Genomic DNA, 19,852 nt, shown 5'->3' with positions numbered 1-19,852 from the left:
CAAGTGAGCCTTAGGAAGCATTACTACAAATAAAGCTAGTGGAGGGGATAGAATTCCAGCTGAGCTATTTCAAATCCTAAAATATGATGCTGTGAAAGTGCTGCATCCAATATGTCAGTGAATTTGGAAAACTCAGCAGTAGCCACAGGACTGGAAAAGGTCAGTTTTCATTTCAATCCCAAAGAAGGACAATGCCAAAGAATGCTCAAACTACTTGTACAGTTGTTGTGCTCATTTTGGATGCTAGTCAGGTCATGCTCAAAATCCTTCAAGCTAGGCTTCAGCAGTACATGAACCGAGAATGTCCAGATGGACAAGCTGGATTTAGAAAAGACAGGAGGAACCAGGGATCAAATTGCCAAAATTCATTGGATCGTAGAGAAAGCAAGGGAATTTCATGCTTTCTCTGAAAGCATGAAGCAGATGAAGAAACATCTGTTTCATTGACCATGTTAAAGTCTTTGACTATGTGGATCACAACAAACTGGAAAATTCTTAAAGAGATAAGAATACCAGGCCACCTTACCTGTCTAACAAGTTTCATATACAGGTCAAGAAGCAACAATTAGAACCTTACGTGGAACAGATGGCTTTCAAAATTGGGAAAGGAGTACGTCAAGGCTGTATATCATCACTCTGCTTATTATGTGAAATGCCAGGCTGGATGAATCACAGGCAGAATCAAGATTTCTGGGAGAAATATAAATAACCTCAGATATGCAGATGATACCACCCTAATGGCAGAAAGTGAAGAGGAACAAAAGAGCCTCTTGATGAGGGTGAAAGAGGAGAGTGAAAAGGGTGGTTTAAAACTCAGCATTCAAAACACAAAGATCATGGCATCTAGTCCCATCACTTTATGGCAAACAGGTAGGGAGAAAATGGAAGCAGTGATAGATTTTATTTCCTTAGGTTCCAAAATCATTGTGGACGGTGACTGCAGCCTTGAAATTAAAAGATGCCTACTCTCTGGCAGGAAAGCCATGACAAATCTAGATAGCATATTAAAAAGCAGAGACATTACTTTACCAACAAAGGTCCATGTAGTCAAAGCTCTGGTTTTTCCAGTAGTCATGTGTGGATGTGAGAAGGACCATAAAGAAGGCTGAGCAATGAAGTACTGATTCTTTCAAATTATGGTGCTGGAGAAGACTGTTGAGAGTCCCTTGAACAGCAAGGGGATCAAACGAGTTAATCCTAAAGGAAATCAATCCTGAATATTCATTGGAAGGACCGATGCTGAAGCTCCAATACTTTGGTCACCTGATGGGAAGAGCCAACTCATTAGAAAAGATCCCAATGCTGGGAAAGTTTGAAGGCAAAAGGAGAAGAGGGCAGCAGAGATGAGATGGTTAGATAGCATTACTGACTCAATGAATATGAATTTGAGCAAACTTTGGGAGATGGTGAAGGACAGGGAAGCCTGCTGTAGTCTATGGGGTTTCAAAGAGTCAGACACAACTTAGTGGCTGAACAACAACAATGTGACTCAGAATATTATCTTTAGCCCTTGAGGAGGAACCAAAGATCCTTGACTTTGTTTAGTGGTTAAAATATTTTTATTTTGCCATGTTTGACTGTTTTCCTTTGTTTCTAGATTTTCTCACTTGTCTGATTAAATGTGCTCTTTGGAACGGGGAAGGCCTAGGAGGCTAAAATTTTCTTAGAAACAAGAGGCAGGCAGAGGAGATGGAGGCATTTTTCCTGGGAAGGCCTCATAGGTTTGTGCTTGATTACAGTTTCAAATAGTATATTTCAAATGTCAAGTTTTTGCAGTGGAAAGTGAAGTCAGCACAATTAGGATCCCTTTGGTGAGCCTCTGGTCCATGTTGAAGATCCTTTGGGTCGATCTCTTCAGAAGTTCCTACTACTTTACCTCTCTGTTTGGGAGGGTGGGAAATCTGAATTGAATCACCAAGTGTGTTCTGGCCAACAGATTGTTATACACTTAAAAGTAGCGTTTTAAAACCGTATCTTCATTTTTAAAAGACCCTGTTCTACGTACCTGCTATATGCAAGGCTCTGTCTGCTCTCTAAGGAGGTTCATGGAAAAAGAAACTAAAATGTAAGTTGCAGAAAGCCTGTGGAGGGAGGGGTGTGGTTGTGTGTGTTGCTTTTGTTTATATTTTTCTTTTTGGTAGGTATATTTGGACATAGGCTGATTAGTTTGAAGGAATCTAGAAAACATGGTCTCTGCACTCAAATTTCAAGCAGTATATATCAAATGCCAAATTTGTTTCGACAAAACCTTTATACACTTACTGTGGACAGAAATTCTTTATTTTCTAATTGAAATAGTTTTTATTTACTACTGATGTCAACCAAACTGCTGTCTGTGTTCTCCATATTTTACAGTTAGTTAGGATTAGACAGGCTTGATAAAGTTAAGGGGTGAAAGTATCAACACCTACAGTGCAAAGATGCCTAACCCTCTTCAGTCTGGCTCAGAATCTGCTCAAATGGAAGCTCTTCCACCCAGTGCTGCTAATGACCTCATTGGGCCTTCCTGGCACCTTCATATGGTTGTAATAAATTTGAAAGATAAAACTTTATGAACCTATTTGACAGGTTGTCTTTGAGGGAGGAGATGAAGGGAATTACTAAATCTTCTCCCTTGTCCTTTGTAGCAAATAGCTACAGAGATCTTTCCAGCATGGAAGAAGATCAAGACTTGAAACATGTCAGCAGTTGTGTGTTGCCTCAGGATAAAATACCTTGGCTTGCTAGACCTGTCATTTTCTTGGCTTTGCTTTCTTCTCCAGCCTCATCTCATCTTGACATCATACCTGCACAGAGGGGTTGTGCTTTCTTTACCCAGTTCATCTGACACACTTTGAAATTTCAGTTCCAAGCTTTCAAACTTACTATTGCCTCAGCCAAGAACATTCCTTCCCCATTCTCTGCATTTTGCCTCCAACTACCTTCTTTGCCTCCTCCAAAAATAACCCTTCCTTGAACCTTTGATTCTTAGTTTCTTCACTTCCACTTTTCTGGGTTTTTTTGTTTGTTTGTTTGTTTGTTTTTGTCACACCTCGTGGCTTAGGGGATCTTAGTTCCCCCACCAGCGATTGAACCTGGGTCCTCAGCAGTGAAAGCACGGAGTCCTAACCACTGGACCACCAGGGAATTCCCCCAGTTTTTGTTCATGTGAGGTGTTACTCTGTCTGCTCTGAGGGTACCCTGCGCTGCTGCTACCATGATACATAAATCGGCAATACTGCATTTTTTTTTTTTTTTTTGTCAGTAGCTCTTAGGTAGGATCAGTCTGTTTATCACACCATTGTGCCTCCAGCAACCAGCTCCATGCAGCCTAAATAAGAAGCATTCAACACAAATCTGTTGAATAAATGAGTAAACAAATGGCTCCTGGGTATTTTTACTAAACCAGAACATTGGGGTAAGTCCCACGTGTCTGTACTTATCAGTCATCCATTCTTGGCTGTACCGCCAACTCGCACCTGTTTTTCTGTGGGGACAATTCAGTCAGTAATAGAATTCCTGTAACAGGACCTTGCCATGCTGTCAGCGAGCACATCTGCAAACCCTCCTGTTACTGCCATTGGGATTTGCTGCCTAACACATGGATCGTAAGACACTATATTTTGTTGCAGAATTAATGGAAGGTGCTTGCTTGATAAGGTAGCCAGCAGAGTACCTTTTACAATTTCATTGATGTCTGCTGATAATGACAATAAAACAGGGGAACCTCCAACAGCTCATCCATATTTCTCCTAGAAGATCAGGCACGAATGTTGGTCACACCCTATCAGTTGCTCCTCTGACCAGTTCCCACACAGAGATGGCATCAGGGAGCTCAGTAATTCTGATGTCAGCACTATCAACCTCTGTCAGCTCTGGGGCCTTTTTTAACCGCTCTTACCCATCCAAAAATCATAAAGTGTCTGGGAATGAAAAAGATTAGGGGCCTTTGAAAATCAGAGTTGGGTAAGTCTGGGATAGGGGAATTGAACCGCTTTTTTGGAAATCTAGTTGCTGAAGATTCTTTATCTGAAAATCGTTCATTCTCATTTTAATGTAATGGGTCAGAGTACTCCAGCTGAAAGAACAGTGTTTAATACTGTTTGCTGATTTCTGTTATCACTTTTTTGTCTGGAATTAGGAAGTAAGCTCATTGCTGTAAGATTAATTTATTTTTTGTTTAGAAAAGCATTCTGAATCTATAAAAATTGAATCACTGTGTTGTACACCTGAAACATAAGTCAACTATACATCAATTTTTAAAAAACATTCTGGTTTTGAGGAGAATTTTGTTTGGGATATAAAAATTAGTCTTTAAGATCTTGGATTTCCACAGCTTGTGTCTGCTGTGTGGCCTAGGATATCACACAGGTGGCCATTTTAGGCTATTAATTTCTTTTTTAAAATAATCTCCTTATGTGACTATAGGGGAGTTTATTTCTAAGTGATATAAACAAATGCAAAATGGAAGAGACAAGATAAAATTACTTTAAAATAGATAAAACATTTGATTGTAGTGTGTATAATGAAAACACATGTATGTTTCACCCTCCCCTGAAACAAACACATGGTCACAGGAAGCTCATTAAATTGATTCTGTTTCTTATCCTGCATTAATCACAGCAAGATCACACTGAAATCATCTAGGATTGGTCACCATAATAACAGTACTTCTGTTTATTCAGTACTCTCCACATGCCTGTAGCTGTGATAAAAACCTTATTTCCATTATCTCATTTAATCCTCATAACAACCCTGTGAGACAAGTACTCTAATTCCTGTTTTTTCCACATGAAGAAATTGAGACTCAGCAAAGTGAAGTACCCAGCCAAAATCTCACTGTTCATGATTGACAGCCAATATTTAGTCCCTGGTTTGACTTCAAAGCCTGTGTGTGTATTTTTAACCCTTACAATGCTTCGAGTGTTGAGTTGGAACTGGAGAGAAATTAGTATCCTGATGAGTGAGTGAATGAGTCAAAGTCACTCAGTCGTGTCTGATTCTTTGCGATCCCATGGACTATACAGTCCATGGAATTCTCCAGGCAAGAATACTGAAGTGGGTAGCCTTTCCCTTCTCCAGGGGATCTTCCCAACCCAGGGATCGAACCCAGGTCTCCCGCTTTACAGGCGGATTCTTTATCACAAGGAAATCCCACAAGGGATTCTGAACCACAAGGGACGGACGCATCCTGATGTATGAACATACTAATTTCTGCTTTTGGAAATTTGCTAACAATAGCTGCACAGGATGTCTTCTGCTTAAAACAACAAAGCTTAGCATTATATTATACTTTGTTTTCTAAGAGCTTTACTAGACTACTTATTTAATGCAAATGCTCTTTCCTGAGATAGGTAAGCAGTTCCCAAATTTGGGGTGCCATAAGAATCACCCAGGGAGCTTGTAAACATGAAAATACCCAGGGCCCCACCCCAGACCTACTGAGTCAGAATCTCCGTGGGTGGGGACTAGCCATCTGATCTTTAATAAGCTGCTCAAGTGATTCTGACATACATAGAAGTTAGAAAATTACTGGGGTCTGTGAACAATGGGAAGCTTCTTTAGGAATGATAATTCTCAAGTTTATAGACTTACTTAGGGCTTCACAGTAGTTTGGGAATGAGTAAATGATAATTCATAAATTCCAAACCATTATCCTGTCTAAATTAAGTTAATAATTGTTAATGAGCAATGTCTGCATTATGACCTATCACAGTGAAACTGATTGTCATCTCATTCTTCTTTTTCCTGATTGTTTATTTGTGATAATAACTAGTACTCTTTTGTATGTGTTGTATCTTTTTCACTTGGCATGTGAAAGATATTTCCTATAACCACTATTAATAAAATCTCAAGCAGTTTAAAACAACAACTGTTCAGACTCCAAATAAAGAATCACAAAATCCCAAGATTAAAGTCTTCATGGACAAACCATATGTTGCTTGAATTCTTTGTTACAGCATCTCCACCAAGTGGCCTATTTCTGCTAGAAAGCTGGCTTTTCCTGGGAGTAGTCTCTTCTGTCTGACTTAGAAAGTTCTTCCCTATAATGAGGTGAAATCCATTTCTCTAGAGCTTCCATACATGGGTCCTAGTTCTGGCCCCCTTATCAGAACTTCTTACTCAGATCAAATCAGCCAAATCCTTTGGTCAAGAAAGTAACTCCCTGATTGTTAGTTTCTAAAAGTTCACAGAATGCCTCTCTGAGACTGTTTGTGCCATGGCCATGTCATCATCTTGTCAGACTATTTTCTTAGAATTATAGGACTAAATTCATTGATTCATATTTTAAAAATAAATTTTAGTAATTCTTCATTGGGCATGTTTTCATTTATGTATGTATGTATTACTGCATAGTTGATTTACAATGTGTTACTTTTAGGTGTACAGCAAAGTAGTTCAGAGAGAGAGAGAGAGAGAGAGAGAGAGAGAGAGAGAGATATACTTTTTGAGATTCTTTTCCCTTATAGGTTATTACAAAATATTGAGTATAGTTCCCTGTGCTAAACAGTAGGTCCGTGTTGGTTATGTGTTTTATATATAGTAGTTTGTACTATAGTGGTTTGTAGTCTTAAATACTCTATATTTAAATATAGAGCCCGTATGACAGGAAAAGGAATGTGATATTGCATGTTGTTAAAGCATTCTAAATTCCTTTTATTCCTTTTAAGGTCACTAGTATGATATATTAGACGTAGTAGCCGGATTTAAAGTTTAACATGTTTACTTTCTCTGTGCTTTGTTCAGATCCTCTAAAACCCTGGTGGTTGTTGACAGGTCTCTTCTAAATGAGAAATATACTGTACATCAAGTTCCTGTGATTCATTTGTTCCTTTGCAGCTCAAAAGAAAAAAGGACATTCATGTCCTCACTGCCCAAGAACTTCTAGTTCTAACATTTCTTCTTTTAGATATACATTTCCTTCTCACCATCCTTTCCCACAGACTAGAACTTGTTCTGGAGCCCAAGAGAAAAACAGCAAATGTGTCATAACCAGGGGTGCAGTTGCCACCAGTGTTAACTTTTTGTGGCCTGGATTCAATGAGAGTCAGATACAGGCAGAAGCTAGTAAGTTAAACCAGTGTTGGGAAAAGACATTTTCCTAGGACTTTCTTGCTGTAGGTACTCTGGGATTTGAGGTTCAAATTTTAGAAGATAAGCAAGACAAGTGTTAGTTACTACTGTGACCATTCAGATAGACTGGCCAGGATGAAAGAAGCTTTACTCACACGTGGAAACAACATTCTATATTAGCATTTACTAGCATAGAAAATCTGCAGTTCAGTTACAGTTTACGGTAAAAGTTAACTATGTCCAAGAGACAGTCCCTTCTCCAGTATCCTTTCTCTGGGGCCAGCATTCTCCTCTGTCTCCTCTGCTGCATCCAGACTTTTGTCCTTCTATCATGGATCGTCTTTCCTGAAATTATTGTGATCTTTCTGTCACTTTTAACCTATTCAAGGTATTTTGCCCCCACTCCTTTAGCCTGTGATTCTATCTAGCTTCCTACCATCACCGATGACATTTTCAACATTCAAGTTGATTCTTCAGATATAAAACAAAGTACAAGAAAAATCATTTTTTCACTTGTATGTATTTTCTAAGAGAAGAATATGAACTTATGAGGATGCTCTGATAACTGAAAAGTACACCATGGCAAACTACCTGTTTAGCAAAAACAGACTAAGCGACATTTGAACTATTATAATATATAGCTTACAGTCTGATTTTTGGAAAGTCAATAGGCAAAAATATATTGATTTATATCAAACTTTCTTGGGTAAATACCACACAAACTAACAGATAAAGCACACTCATTTTACAAGCAAAAAGTAGGAAGAGCAGCAGTGGAAAACTATGACCAACTCACAGCACTGCTGACGTATTGTTTCAGACAGCAGTCCATCTGAAAATTGTAGGAATTCTAACTATCTGCCTCTGCTCATTAATTGTGGGAGGTCAACAACCTGCCAAGCCCTGTGCAGCTGCCAGTCTTCCTGTGGAATTCTAATTGGGAATCTTCATATACCAAGGCCAATTCATGTATTAGGCACAGTAGACACAGTGCCTAGGATGCAGGATGCTTTCAGGAGCCCACAAATGTCTTGATTTCTTTTAAAATAAGGAGAAAATAAAACAGTAATGGATATACAATAATTAATCTGCCTTTTGTCTTTATATCAGTGCAGTCATAGAATAGAATTACAAAATTTTTTTAATTTTTTTAATGGAGGAAGAGGTCTACAAAGGCAGGAGTGCGTAGGGCTCTCTGTGAAATCATGTAAAGCTTTTATTTTAAGCTCTAATACTCTGCTAATGTTGCTCATGGATACCACATTTTAATGGCTCTTAATAACTCATAATAGCAATTAATGCTATATGAAACTCTATGGAGCTGTTTGTCATGTGGTAAGAACTAAAGAAAGAATGTGTGTTTCACCATCTGAGTTGGAGGATCCTCATAGTCCACCCATAAACAGAGGGCCATATTTCAGTGACCACAGCTCTTCCTGACATAGGGCTAGCAACAGAAAGGAATGTGGTAGAGATTCTGAACTCGAGGCCCTAGTCAGCCTTGCTAATCAGAATGTGCATTTTAACAAATCCTCAGGTGATATGTATGCATGGGAAAATCAAGAGCACTGCCAGTTTTAGAAGAATCTCTACCTAGGAAATGTTCTTCATTCTAGTAGGAGAGACTTCTCCAAAAGTAATACTGTTTGCTTTTTTAAAAAAAATCTTTAACCAACAACTGTACTCATCGAGAAATGAGTAGTTCAGATCTTACAGGAAGCAGAGAAATCTTCCAACAAATGTGGAAAGATGGTCAAAAAGACAATAAGAAAACTATAAAGCTCTTAGAAGAAAACACAGGGGAAAAGCTTCATGACATTGGATTAGGCAGCGGTTTCTTGGATATAATACCAAACAAAAGTAAAAATAAATTGGACTATATCAAAATTAGAAACTTTTATACATCAAAGGATACTATCAACAGAATGAAAAGGGAACTCATGGAATGGGAGAAAGTATTTATAAATCCTATATCTGGTAGAGTTGATATCCAGATATATAACTCCTATAACTCAGCGACAGAAAAACAAGTCTCTTGACAAATAGGCATGGGATTTGAAGAGACATTTCTCCAAAGAAGATATGCCCATAGTTAATAAGCACTTGAAAAGATACTCAACATCACTAGCTGTCTTAGTCTCTTTGGGCTGCTATAACAAACTTGCACAGACTAGGTAGCTTATAAACAACAGAAATTTATTTCTAACTGTTTTGGAGACTGGTTAGTCCCAAGTCAAGGCACCAACACCGTCTTACTCTGGTGCAGTCCCACTTCCTGGTTGATAGATGGTCATCTTTTCATTGAGTCCCTACATGGTGGGAAGGCCTGAGATCTCTGTGGGGGTGTCTGTTACAAGTACACTAATCTCATTTATGGTGACTCTATCCTCATGGCCTAGTCACCTCCCAAAGGCCCCACCTCCTAATACCATCATCTTTGGAAGTTAGGATTTCAACATACGAATTTTGAGGTGATATATTTAGATCATAGCACTGGTCAAATCAAAACCACAGTGAGAACCACTTTTCATTCATTAGGATGGCTTTTTAAAACAACAACAACAAAACAGAAAATAAGTGTTGTGAAGGATACAGAGAAACTGGAACTTTTGTGCATTGCTAGTGGGAATGTAAAATGATGCAGCTGCTGGGGAAAAGAATATGGTGCTTGCTCAAAAAATTAAACAGAATTACCATATAATTCAACAATCCCACTTCTGGGTATATACTCAGAAAAAGTGAAAGCAGGGACTTGAATAGATATTTGTACATCTGCATTCATACTGCCATTATTCACAATAGTTAAAAGGTGGAAGCAACCCAAAAGTCCATGGACAGATGGATTAAAAAGAAATGTAGTAAAAATACAGTGAAATATTATTCAGCCTTATAAAGGTAGAAAATTATGACATATTGAGCCAACTCATTGGAAAAGACCCCAATGCTGGGAAAGACTGAGGGCAGGAAGAGAAAGCAACAGAGGATGAGATGGTTGGATGGCATCACCAACTCAATGGACATGAGTTTGAGCAAACTCTGGGAGATGGTGAAGGACAGGGAAGCTTGGTGTACTGTAGTCCATGGTGTTGCACAGATGGACACGACTCAGTGACTAAACAACAACAAAAAGGATGAATGTTGACGATATTATACTAAGTAAAATAAGCCAGTTGCAAAAGACACATACTGTATTATTTCACTTACATGTGTTATCTAGAGTATTCAAGTTACAGAAACTGAAGATAGAATGGTGGTTCCCAGGGACTTGGAGCAGGGTTAATGCATGCTTAGTCGCTTAGTCATGTCTGACTCTGCGACCCCATGGACTGCAACCTTCCAGGCTCCTCTGTCCATGGGGATTCTCTAGGCAAGAATACTGGAGTGGGTTGCTGTGTCCTCCTCCAGACGATCTTCCCAACCCAGGGATCAAACCCAGGTCTCCTGCATTGCAGGCGGATTCTTTACTGTCTGAGTCACCAGGGAAGCCCACAGGGTTAATGGAGAGTTGTTTAATGGTACAGAGTTTCAGTTTTGCAGGTTCCAGAAGTTCTGGAGATTGGTTGTACAACAATGTAAATAATATACTTAACACTACTGAACTGTATACTTAATGATTAAGATGGTAACTTTTATGCCATTTGTATTTTATCACAATTATTGAAGAGCAGTAATACTCAGATCAAGGCATGAAAAATATCCAGCTTTCAGACTTCTTGTGCGCAGATGTAAATAGAGGGCAGATGTTTTCTAAGGGTTGGCATATGAGACAGACAATAGAAAGAAAGCACAAGGAGGGCTTACAAAGGCCTTGTGTGAGCCTAGAGTTCAACTACAGCTACTTCTCAGGTCCTGTGACTGGTCTTGGAGTCAGTCCTTTAGCTTCGGTTCCTGTGGTGCGTCGAACATTCCTACCCTGCAACACAAGTTAGTGCAAAGTGGGTCCACCAGGCCAGAAGAGCCCAAAAGCACAGAAGGCAGTTAAGTGTTACATAACTTCTTTATTCCAACACGTCGGCTTTTTCATTACTGTTCAAATACATTAACAATATGTATATTTTAGCAAATTTAGAGCACTTTTGCTAGAACAAGGGATGTTTAAATTTTTGCCTCTTAATGTCAAAGATGATTGCTTTCTCCTCATACTTATAAGCTGTTCAGCATATCTTCACAAGTTCTTACTTTCTTATACTTACATTTCCACAGAATGTGGTGGAAGAGATGAGAATTTAGGGTAAAACAAAAAAGCGAAATCTCCATTGTGATTTATTTCTGTAGGAATTAAGACAAATTTGATGCCTCTTGAACTCTGAGCCCATTTCAGAAGACTTCCAGAGGGAACTTTAGAAAGTCAAACCTCGGGTCCTAGTGGATGATAGGCATTTTTAAATATTAAGGGAATTGGCTCCAGGTTACTTGAGTGAAAAAGATTAGCTAACCTACTAGAAGTAAATGAGGTTTGAAAACTCAGAGGGCAGAAATCACTTAAAGTAAGTAGCAGGGTATTTGGGGATTAGCACAGCTAAAGTTTCCCAAGCATTCAGCTAGTATACTCCTATTTTTAAAAATAAACCCATTGACTTAAATATAAGCAGAGAAGCTAAAAGCATGATCCTCATTACTTTGTAGTCACACCTTATAACCTACTATGACAGCAGAAGTGTGAAGAATAGTTTGAAAAGCACCATGACACTGAGATGCTGACAAACAGAATCCTGAGACGGGAGAAGAGAGTAGAACTATCGCCTGAGTCCGCATTAAGTGATCATGAAAACTCTGGATAAGGGTGGCAACTGCCTTTTGGCTGATTCAAATCTTAAGAGTTCAAAACAAATCCTATCATTTATATATTATTTAGCAATTTTAGTTTCTTTTCAAAGATAGCCTTATATTTTAATAATTTATACTTGTAATTATAAAATATTTTTAAAAACCAGAAACATAACTCTTTGAAAAAGAAAATAAATATTACCTATAAAACCCAGAGTTGACCTCTGTGGTATAATCCAATATTTATAAATATCCCTTGTTTGGTTTTAGAGTTCTGCCTTTGTTCCTATCCTTGCTCACCCCCTTGTGGCCATGATTTGAAGAAGCCAAGAACCAGGCAGCGAAATAAGGAGAGAAAGCAAAAATCCTGAAGGATAAACTGATCACCTCTCACTTTTACATCATTTTCCATAATAAAGTAGGTCTGCTTGAAATTCACATGGGTCAGGATCTTTGAGAAAACAGATGGAAGATGTGAAGTGGTGATTGTAAATTATCACTTTGTTAAACTCTCTTGGAAGTATGGACATTGAAGAAAACTGAAAAGGATGTGCTACTCATACTTCCTATTGGCTGAATCCAACTAGAAGGACTCAGAGGGAAAAGGAATCCAGTTTTTGCAATCCTTCCAGGCACAAAGTGGAGTGAAGGGTAGAAAGTGGATCTGAATGGGCAAACAGAGCAAGTCTAGTACAAAATCTTTCTAAAATATATCATTATAATTATAGTTTATTTTCTATGTTATATTATGGAATGGCTTGTATAATTTGGAGTTGAATATCTATGCAATTCCTGTGGTTTACCTGAAAAACATCAGAGATAACAATTTCACACCATCAGAAAGCATTACTTAGGCTTCTCTCCTCCATCTACTGCCTTTTGTGTGTTCTTCAGTCTCTTAAGGCTGTCCGACTTTCTGCAACCCTGTGGACTGCAACAGGCCATGCTTCCCTGTCCTTTCCTATCTCCCAGAGTTTGCTCAAACTCATGTCCACTGAGGCAGCCATGTCATTCAACCATCTCATCTTCTGTCACCCTCTCCTCCTGCTCTCAATCTTTCCCAGCATCAGGGTCTTTTCCAATGAGTTGGCTCTTCGCATCAGGGCAAGTATTGGAGCTTCAGTATTAGTCCTTCCAATGAATATTCAGGGTTGAATTCCTTTAGGATTGACTAGTTTGATCTCCTTGCAGTCCAAGGGACTCTCAAGAGTCTTCTCCCGTAGGACAGTTGGAAATCAATTCTTCTAATGCCTCTGGAGAGGTATAAACCAGGCATTTGAAGGGTCAAATCATTGGATAGTTTGGTATTAGAGTGACAATAAGGTAGGGACAGAAAGAGAAAGGCAGAAATGAGGATACAGAGAGTTCAGTTACACTGTGCCACTGGTCCTCTGCCACCCGTTGCCCCACATAAAAAGTAAACTTTCCAGCTTCTACCTGGAGTATTAAGGTGAATACTGATTACAAAGTAATAAAACTGAACATGTGCCTAAGGCATCAGCAAGGCAGGGTCAAAAATGTGTGAAAGAAAATGGGGAAAATTTGGGATTAAGCTATTTTTATTTCTGCATATTTGTAAATTTTTTGTACCATTTGAGAAAAGTGAAATTTAACTTTATAATTTAGCATAGTTTTGCTGGTTGGTGTTTGTGGGGAGGGTTGGAGCACATGATCTTTTTAAAACATCTCTGCTCCTTCAAAAGTTTAAATGTGAAGAAATGGTTGTCTTCAGAAGACTCAGGGAAAGTACTCCTAAGCTGCAGTTGCTGACATTCAGAATAGAGTATGGGGTGGACCCCGGAGGTGGCATCACTACTCCCTGAAGGAGCTCTGAACCCCTTGGCTCTTGTATCTCTTGTTTTTTTTTTTCAGTTCTTGCTGCTCTTCTCTGGGAGGCCAACTCTAAGGGTGGCTACGTCTAAGGCCAACAGAAACCCTTGCGCCCACCAGAGATGCTCGGAGGACTCAAACAAACCTTGTGTGCACCCGGACCCAGAGACCCCACAGAGACTGAGCAAGAACTGTGTTTGAGTATCTCCTGTGGAAGTATGGGTCAGCAGTGGACTGTTGCAGGACCAGGGGCTCTGGGTGCAGTAGACTTGGGTATGGCATAAGCCCTCTTGGAGGTTAAATGGCATTGCCATTAAACCCCACCATACAGCCACCAGAACTTACACAGGACTGGGGAAACAGACTCTTGAGGGCACAAACAAAAGCTTGTGCACACGAGGACCCAGGAGAAAGGAGTAGAGACCCCACAAGAGACTGACCCCAACTTGCCCATGAGTGTCCAGGAGTCTCCGGCAGAGATGTGGATCAGCAGTGGCCTGCTGCAGGGTTGGGGGCACTGAGTGCAGCAGTGCATGCATGGGACCTCTTGAAGGAGGTCGCCAATATCATTAACTTCACCATAGTTTGGTCTCAGGTTAAACAACAGGGTGGGAACACAACCCTGCCCATCAACAGAAAATTGGATTAAAGATTTACTGAACATGGCCCTGCCCATTAGAACAAGACCCAGTTTCCCCTAAGTTAGTCTCTCCCATCATGAAGCTTCCAAAGCCTCTTATCCACTAGAGGGCAAACAGAATGAAAACCATAATCACAGAAACTAACCAATCTGATCACATGGACCACAGCCTTGTCTAACTCAATGAAACTATGAGCCATGCCATGTAGGGCCACCCAAGATGGACAGGTCATGGTGGAGAGGTCTGACAAAATGTGGTCCACTGGAGAAGGGAATGGCAAACCACTTCAGTATTCTTGCCTTGAGAACCCCATGAACAGCATGAAAAGGCAAAAAGATAGGACACTGAAAGATGAACTCCCCAGGTCGGTAGGTCCCCAGTATGCTACTGGAGATCAGTGGAGACATAACTCCAGAAAGAATGACGAGACAGAGCCAAAGCAAAAACAACACCCAGTTGTGGATGTGACTGGTGATAGAAGTAAAGTCCGATGCTATAAAGAGCGATATTACATAGGGGCCTGGAATGTTAGGTCCATGAATCAAGGCAAATTGGAAGTGGTCAAACAGGAGACAGCAAGAATAAACATAGACATTTTAGGAATCAGCAAACTAAGATGGACTGGAATGGGTGAATTTAACTCAGATGACCATTATATCTACTACTGTGGGCAGGAATCCCTTAGAAGAAATGGAGTAGCCATCATGGTCAACAAAAGAGTCCAAAATGCAGTACTTGGATGCAATTTCAAAAATGACAGAATGATCTCTGTTCGTTTCCAAGGCAAACCATTCAATATCACAGTAATCTGAGTATATATCCTGACCAGTAATGCTGAAGAAGCTGAAGTTGAACAGTTCTATGAAGAACTACAAAACCTTCTAGAACTAACATCCAAAAAGATGTTCTTTTCATTATAGGGGAATGGAATGCAAAAGTACAAAGTCAAGAGATACCTGGAGTAACAGGCAAAATTGGTCTTGGAGTACAAAATGAAGCAGGTCAAAAGCTAACCGAGTTTTACCAATAGAATGCACTGGTCATAGCAAACACCCTTTTCCAACAACGCAAGAGAAGACTCTACACGTGGACATCACCAGATGGTCAATACCAAAATCAGATTGATTATATTCTTTACAGCCAAAGATGGAGAAGCTCTATACAGTCAGCAAAAACAAGACCAGGAGTTGACTGTAGCTCAGATCATGAACTCCTTATTGCCAAATTCAGACCTAAATTGAGGAAAGTAGGGAAAGCCACTAGACCATTCATATATGACCTAAATCAAATCCCTTATGATTATACAGTGGAAGTGAGAAATAGATTTAAGGAATCAGATCTGATACACAGAGTGCCTGAACAACCATGGACGAAGGTTCATGACATTGTACAGGAGGCAGTGATCAAGACCATCCCCAAGAAAAAGAAATGCAAAAAAGCAAAACGGCTGTCTGAGGAGGCCTTACAAATAGCTGAGAAAAGAAGAGGAGCGAAAGGCAAAGGAGAAAAGGAAAGATATAAGCATCTGAATGCAGAATTCCAAAGACTAGCAAGGAGAGATAAGAAAGCCTTCCACAGTGGTCAATGCAAAGAAATAGAGAAAAACAATGGAAAGGGAAAGACAAGAGATCTATTCAAGAAAATTAGAGATACCAAGGAAACATTATATGCAAAGATGGGCACAATAAAGGACAGAAAATGTATGGACCTAACAGAACACGACCGAGCGACTTCACTTTCACTTTTCACTTTCACGCAATGGAGAAGGAAATGGCAACCCACTCCAGTGTTCTTGCCTGGAGAATCCCAGGGACGGCAGAGCCTGGTGGGCTGCTATCTATGGGGTCACACAGAGTCAGACACGACTGAAGTGACTTAGCAGCAACAGCAACAGAAAGAGAAGATATTAAGAAAAGGTGGCAAGAATACACATAAGAACTATATAAAAAAGATCTTCATGACCCAGATAATCACAATGGTGTTATCACTCACCTAGAGCCAGACATCCTGGAATGTGAAGTCAAGTGGGCCTTAGGAAGCATCACTACGAACAAATCTAGTGGAGGTGATAGAATTCCGGTTAGCTATTTCAAATCCTAAAAGATGATGTTGTAAAAGTGCTGCACTCAATATGCCAGCAAATTTGGAAAACTCAGCAGTGGCCACAGGACTGGAAAAGCTCTGTTTTCATTCCAGTACCAAAGAAAGGCAATGCCAAACTACCCCACAATTGCACTCATCTCACACGCTAGCAAAGTAATGCTCAAAATTCTCCAAGCCAGACTTCAACAGTATCTGAACCATGAACTTCCAGATGTTCAAGCTGGATTTAGAGAAGGCAGAGGAACCAGAGATCAAATTGCCAACATATGTTGGAACATCGTAAAAGCACAAGAGTTCCAGAAAAGCATCTATTTCTGCTTTATGAATTACACCAAAGCCTTTGACTGTGTGGATCACAATAAACTGTGGAAAATTCTTAAAGATATGGGAATACCAGACCACCTAATCAGCCTCCTCAGAAATCCGTATGTAGGTCAAGAAGCAACAGAACTGGACATGGAACAGACTAGTTCCAAATTGGGAAAAGAGTACCTCAAGGCTGTATATTGTCACCCTGCTTATTTAACTTACATACAGAGTACATCATGAGAACTGCTGGCTGGATGAAACACAAGCTGGAATCAACATTGCAAGGAGAAACATCAATACCCTAAGATACGCAGATGACACCACCCTTATAGCAGAGAGGGAAAAGAACTAAAGAGCCTCTTGATGAAAGTAAAAGAGGAGAATGAAAAAGCTGGCTTAAAACTCAACATTCAGAAAACTAAGATCATGGCATTGGCTCCATCACTTCATGGCAAATAGATGGGGAAACAATTGAAACAGTGAGAGACTTTTAATTTTGGGGGGCTCCAAAAATCACTGCAGATAGTGACTGCAGTCTTGAAATTAAAAGATTCTTGCTCCTTGGAAGAAAAGCTATGACCAACCAAGACAGAATATTAAAAAGCAGAGACATTACTTTGCCAACAAAGGTCTGTCTGGTCAAAGCTGTGGTTTTCCCAGTAGTCATATACGGATGTGAGAGTTGGACTATAAAGAAAGCTGAGCCCCTAAGGATTGATGCTTTTGAACTGCAGTGTTGGAGAAGACGCTTGAGAGTCCCTTGGACTGGAAGGAGATCCAACCAGTCCATCCTAAAGGAAATCAGTCCTGAGTATTCATTGGAAGGACTGATGCTGAAGCTGAAACTCCAATACTTGGCCACCTGATGGGAGGGGCTGACTCATTTAAAAAGACCCTGATTCTGGGAAAGATTGAAGGCAGGAGGAGAAGGGGACAACAGAGGATGAGATGGTTGGATGGCATCACCAACTGGACATGAGTTTGAATAGCTCTAGGAGTTGATGGACAGGAAAGCCTGGAGTGCTGCAGTCTGTTCCCCCAACTCATTTGCTATCACGGTAAAGCATTCAAAACTGGACGAATGGTGTAATGTGGATAAATAAATGCAGATAAATTCCCTTAAACTCTTTCCCTTTTCACCAGATGTAACCCTTAGTTAACAGTACGTATTTTTCCAGATGTTTTTCTGTGCAGAGATTTTTAATCTCCTTTAAACATACAAACTTTACTAGCGTGTGAGATGAGTGTAATTTTGTGGTAGTTTGAGCATTCTTTGGCATTGCCTTTCTTTGGGATTGGAATGAAAACTGACCTTTTCCAGTCCTGTGGCCACTGCTGAGTTTTCCAAATTTGCTGGCATATTGAGTGCAGCACTTTCACAGCATCATCTTTCAGGATTTGAAATAGCTCAACTGGAATTCCATCACCTCCTCTAGCTTTGTTCGTAGTGATGCTTTCTAAGGCCCACTTGACTTCACATTCCAGGATGTCTGGCTCTAGGTGAGTGATCACACCATCGTGATTATCTGGGTTGTAAAGATCTTTTTTGTACAGTTCTGTGTATTCTTGCCACCTGACCTGCCTCTTGAGAAATCTGTATGCAGGTCAGGAAGCAACAGTTAGAACTGGACATGGAACAACAGACTGATTCCAAATAAGAAAAGGAGAACGTCAAGGCTGTATATTGTCACCCTGCATATTTAACTTATATGCAGAGTACATCATGAGAAACGCTGGGCTGGAAGAAGCACAAGCTGGAATCAAGATTGCCAGGAGAAATATCAATAATCTCAGATATGCAGATGACACCACCCTTATGGCAGAAAGTGAAGAGGAACTAAAAAGCCTCTTGATGAAAGTGAAAGAGGAGAGTGAAAATTTTGGCTTAAAGCTCAACATTCAGAAAAGTAAGATGATGGCATCTGGTCCCATCACTTCATGGGAAATAGATGGGGAAACAGTGTCAGACTTTATTTTGGGGGGCTCCAAAATCACTGCAAATGGTGATTGCAGCCATGAAATCAAAAGATGCTTACTCCTTGGAAGAAAAGTTATGACCAACCTAGACAGCATATTGAAAAGCAGAGATATTACTTTGCCAACAAAGGTCCGTCTAGTCAAGTCTATAGTTTTTCCAGTGGTCCTGTATGGATGTGAGAGTTGGATTGTAAAGAAGGCTGAGCACTGAAGAATTGATACTTTTGAACTGTGGTGTTGGAGAAGACTCCTGAGAGTCCCTTGGACTGCAAGGAGATCCAACCAGTCCATTCTGAAGGACATCAGCCCTGGGTGTTCTTTGGAAGGAATGATGCTGAAGCTGAAACTCCAGTACTTTGGCCACCTGATGCGAAGAGTTGACTCATTGGAAAAGACTCTGATGCTGGGAGAGATTGGGGGCAGGAGGAGAAGGGGACGACAGAGGATGAGATGGCTGGATGGCATCACTGACTCGATGGACGTGAGTCTGAGTGAACTCCGGAGTTGGTGATGGACAGGGAGGCCTGGCGTGCTGCGATTCATGGGCTCGCAAAGAGTCGGACACGCCTGAGCGACTGAACTGAACAGAAACATACAAACGAGAGCCTTTTCATCTTGCACGTCTTGCGGAATCTCTAAAGGCTTTTTAAACGCTCTGTTCTGGACTTATTTCTATCTAAATCAGAGCCTCATTTGCAGACACTATTTAAGATCCTCATCCCTCTCAGTCTTAATTTTTTTTTTTTCCCCCTTTTCAGGTGGCGCTAGTGATTAAAAAAAAAAAAAAAAAGAACCCACTTGCCAATGCAGGGGTTATAAGAGATGAGGGTCGATCCCTGGGTTGGGAATATCCCCTGAAGGAGGGCATGGCAACCCACTCCCACTCTTTCCTGGAGAATTCCATGGACAGAGGAGCTTGGCGGGCTACAGTCCAAAGGGTCGCAGAGTCGGACACGACTGAAGCGACTTAACAGGCAACATACACTTAAGAACCTCGTTCCTCTCAGTGGGGCCCACAGCAACTCACACTTCACTTTCGATTCGTGGGCAGCTGCCTTTAGTGCGCACCACACAGAGCCCTCCATTCTCTAGCGCGCGGAAGTTCCGCAACATTCACATCTCGCTAGTGGATTGGCCGAGACTCCTGCGCTGCGGTTTGAGCCCACAGTGGG

General features: G+C 40.5%; 1 long non-coding RNA gene across 1 annotated transcript; it reads right to left on the bottom strand.

Annotated features, from left to right (window-relative positions):
• Positions 1-10,546: 10,546 nt before the first annotated feature.
• Positions 10,547-19,848, bottom strand: LOC123328122. The gene is made up of 2 exons (XR_006542928.1): positions 19,708-19,848; positions 10,547-10,966 (listed from the first exon to the last, which is right to left on the bottom strand). It is a non-coding gene; the product is annotated as an uncharacterized LOC123328122 (long non-coding RNA).
• Between the last annotated feature and the right edge of the window lie 4 nt (positions 19,849-19,852).

This window comes from Bubalus bubalis, chromosome 11 (genome assembly GCF_019923935.1).
Source record: "Bubalus bubalis isolate 160015118507 breed Murrah chromosome 11, NDDB_SH_1, whole genome shotgun sequence".
NCBI classification, from domain to species: Eukaryota; Metazoa; Chordata; class Mammalia; order Artiodactyla; family Bovidae; genus Bubalus; species Bubalus bubalis.
Note: the sequence above shows the minus strand (reverse complement) of the source record. Positions and strands in the feature narration are given on the sequence as shown.